Source organism: Octopus bimaculoides, chromosome 5, assembly GCF_001194135.2.
Source record: "Octopus bimaculoides isolate UCB-OBI-ISO-001 chromosome 5, ASM119413v2, whole genome shotgun sequence".
In the NCBI taxonomy this organism is placed as follows: domain Eukaryota; kingdom Metazoa; phylum Mollusca; class Cephalopoda; order Octopoda; family Octopodidae; genus Octopus; species Octopus bimaculoides.
This window is the reverse complement of record NC_068985.1, coordinates 46,432,291-46,436,665: the sequence shown is the minus strand read 5'-3', so window position 1 is coordinate 46,436,665 and position 4,375 is coordinate 46,432,291. Positions and strand designations below refer to the sequence as shown.

At 34.2% G+C, this 4,375-nt stretch overlaps 1 protein-coding gene across 3 annotated transcripts in view; it reads right to left on the bottom strand.

The window, feature by feature from the left end:
- Positions 1-4,375, bottom strand: part of LOC106879078 (E3 ubiquitin-protein ligase PDZRN3-B) — a 768,027-nt gene that overhangs the window by 57,142 nt on the left and 706,510 nt on the right. The window lies entirely within an intron of this gene.

The following is a 4,375-nucleotide window of genomic DNA, read 5'->3' as shown; positions in this document are numbered from 1 at the left end:
ATATATATATATATATATATATATATATATATACAGGCATGGCTGTATGTTTAAGAAGTCCACTTCAAAACCATGTGGTTTCTGTTTCATCCACCTACTGCCAACTGTGAGACAACTCTACTTGATTATAATCTCCAGGTTGACAACTTTTTTTTGAGTGGATTGAGTAGACAGTAACTGAGTAGGAGCCCATAATGTGTGTGTGTGTGTGAGAGAGAGAGAGAGAGAGTTAATGAGTGTACACATCTGCATCTGTCTATCTTTCTCTAGATTTTTATGTGACTGTGCTTGACAATCAGTGTTTGTTTACATTACTTGTAACTTAGCAGTTTGGCAAAACAAACCAATAGAATAGATACCAGACTTTAAAAAAATAATTACTGAGGTTGATTTTCATCAAACAAAATCCCTTTTTAATGGTGTCCCAGCATGATCACAGTCCAATGACAACAGCCATAAATAAATAAAATAAAATAAAACTGTATCAGCAATTGCTTTGATACCTCTTTTTCCCCCTCAACTTATATTCAAACTGCTTATAAATTAAACATTGTACATCCTAGAGATAAACTTGTTTCTCATCATCTGTCACAAATTCTACAAGCTTCAATATCCTGTGTTACCTCCATTTTGACACATATTCAATTTAGTTTGAATTTCATAAGGAAATATCTTCTAAGTCACTGAAGCTTGACTATACATGCAAACTATGATGCTGAGGTCTTTACTTGCCACACAATTCCTTTGAAAGAATGTTCAATGTCTATTCTTTCACCTAATCAATTTTGTTTTCTATGCATTTATTCAAGAAAAAAGAAATATATATATATATATATAGATATATATATATGTAAAATCAACTCATTGTCACATGGTAACTTCCCATTACAAGAATGTAATTTAAACATACACTAGAATAGGGCCAGTTTTTTTTTATTATGAGACAGAGATAGGTCTTTAAGCAAGTTAGTATGAAAATGTTTAAACATCTTCATGCATAACCTGAAGAGCCCTCTCAAAGTGCTCATTAAAAACATCTGAGAAAAATTACTCAGTTAATCTCTGAAATTTACGAAAATGCCATATTTTCTTCTGTTGTCAATTGAGATTTGAAATGGAAACAACTTAGTAATGCATAAAAGTATGGCTGTGTGTTTAAGAAGTTAGCTCCACCATGATTCAGGATACAATCTCACTGAATAGTACCAAGGATGAATGTCTTTTACAATAGTCTCAGGTTGACCATTTGCAGCAATTTGGAATTTGAAAACAAATGAGCAGAGAAAGCAATAAGGTCAAGAGGACCTTTTAGTCTTCTTAATACATGAAGAACATTATATGCACTCTAGTGTTGGTAGAAGAAGCATCGATAGGAAAAGCATCCAAAAGTGAAAGCTATGAGCACAAATCTATAACAGCAGTGGCTACCAAAAAGAATTGACTTCGTAAGTATCTGTTCATCACATGGGAGCATGGAAAACAGACATAATACTAAGTAGTATATCAACTTGGTGCATGAACCAGTACATTCAAACAGAAATACTCTGCTATATTCCTATCCAACTGAATTATCTTCCCTTTATATCAATGTCCACTTTGTAACAATGACTATTGCAGCCAATAATATTGACAAAAACTCGACAAATCAGTGACCCCTCAACACCATGATCAGGAGAAGAAGAATAAAATTAGGTCAGGCACAGCAAAGTTACTGAAACATCATCTGAGAGTCAGGGAACATGTAAAAACTCTTTTGAAATTGAAGCTTTGGGACCTAGACTAAATGATGCCAATATTGACTTTAACTAAGCTTATTCTAGTCAAAAGAAATGATTCTGTATGAAAATGGTATCTGTATTAAGATGGTATAATTATAAGCTATTCAACAATGTAACCATACACTGAAGCAATTTTTCAATCCAAAGCTTGATATTCATGCAGTTCTAGGTTTGATCTTGCTACAAAACACCTTGGAAAAGTATCTTTTATTATAGCCTAGGATTGACCAACGCCTTGCAAGTGAAATTTGAGAGACAGAAACTAAAAGGAAGATTACTGTATGTGTACCTGTGTATGTGTGTAAGTATGTGTGTGTGTGTATGTGTGAGTGAGTGCATGCAAGCGAGAGTGTGTGTGTGTGTGTGCGCGTGCGCGTGTCTGTATGTATGTGCATGAGTTATGTGTGTGTGTGTATACCTATTTAAGTTTACAAGTGTTTATATAAAAACATATACGAGTATATATACAGGAGGCCACTAGGTGGACTGGTAAAGTGCTTAGAAGAAGAATCTCCCTGATGATTTTAATGTGCTAGGTGCCTGGTATTAAATTGATATTAATTAATACCTAATTTTTTACCCCATTGTTTAATAAGTTTACAAGTGTAGACAGGTGTTGTGTTCCTTTATGAAATAAACTGTAACTTAGCCTTTTGAAAAACAGAGATCAATAGAATAAGTACCTGACTGAAATAAGCACTGAGCTGATATGGTTACACTTGAAGGTATTACCTCAGCATGGCAACAGAGCCAATGACTAAAACCAGGAAAGAATAATAATTGAATAATACTGTAACAATACATGTCTTCATACTAATTAAGATCTATGTATAACCACAGAGAGGACTTGCTGTGTGAATATTTACTCATATTTCATATTCTAATGATATAATTGTTTCATGTATCTGGAAAATTATCTCAATGATAAATCATGCAGCAATTTAAAATAGCATTAAACAACAGCTCTGTTAATTTCTTTGCTGCAATTCTACCTAAATTTTATAAACATTCATTGATAAGGTCCTTAACAGCAATTAAAAATATATACTAGGTTTATTAGGGCTCCTACTAAAATATCATTTTAAAGGTTTTCTTTCTATAAAACATATCCCACCAGTATCTCATGTGATTACATTGAGTAAGTCTGAATCAGGAGTGTATGTTCCAGGTGTGCTAGTTGTGCGCTGCGCACCCATCGAAAATGGCAAATTCATTATAAACAATTAACCTTACTCATTAATTGAATCACAAATCTTAATGGAAAACTTTTGTTATACCCCTGTTTGAAATTTGGTGGCATTGAGTATGGCGGCACACCCAATGCAACAACCACCATATGCCACTGGTCTGAATGTATGTACATGTGTGTGAATGTCTGAGAGCGCATACACACACACACACACACACACACACACACACGTGTGTATGTGTGTGTGTTTCTGTGCTATGTGTGAACGCGCAAGTGCGCGTTATATCCATTCTTTTGTCAGGCACAGTTTTGGCATGTACCATGTTGAGCTTATTCCATTCACCAGAAGCAGGAGTAAGCTGACACTAAAGGTCATTCCATGAATTCAGAGGTTGCAGTCATGTAATCCATTCCTTCCATAAATGGTATCAATTTGGTAACCCAAACTTCTGGTGATGATGATATTTAAAGTGAGAGTAACAACTAACAAAACACTGACTCAATAGCAGCAGAATCAGCAAGAAACCAAGAGACCGGAAGAAAGCAGGAAGATCGGTTGACCAAAATAACTGCATACACATTCACATCTGTCATTTTGGTGATTTATATTGATTTATAACACAACAAAACATTGCTTTTTTACTCCTTTCTCCAAGAATGACCTAACAACTTTAAGGTTTTATTTCTCATTTTTACAAGGATAGACAGAACTGATGCATGCAGATGCTCACTTATACACACTGACAAACATGAAAAAAGAAATATAATAACAATTGCTTCAACTTAGGTACAAAACCAGCAATTTTGAGGAGAGGAGAGTAGCTGATACCACTGACATCAGTACTAAATTAGTACCTTACTTTATCAATCCTGAAAAGGAAAATACTCAGAATGTAGCTAAGCATTTCACCCAGTGTGTTAACAATTCTGCCAGCCCACTGCCTTAACAACAATAATAATAATCCTTTCTACTAATGGCACAAAGCCTGAAATTCTGAGAGAGGGGATAAGTTGATTACATCAACCCCCAGTACTCAACTGGTATTTATTTCAACGACCCCGAAAGGATGAAAAGTAAAGTCAACCTTGGTGGAATTTGAACTCGGAATGTAACAATAGGCTAAATACCGCTAAGCATTTCATCCAGCAAGCTAATGATTCTGCCAGCTCACTACCTTAATAATAATAATAATAATAATAATAATAATAATGATAATAATGATAATAATAATAATAATGGTAATAATAATAATAATAATAATAATAACAATAATGATTTCAAAATTTAGCACAAGGCCAGCAATTTTACGGAAAGGTGGTTAGTTGATACCATTAACTGCAGTACTTGACTGCTATTTTATTTTATTGACCCTAAAAGGATGAAAAGCAGGGTTGACCTCGGCAGGAT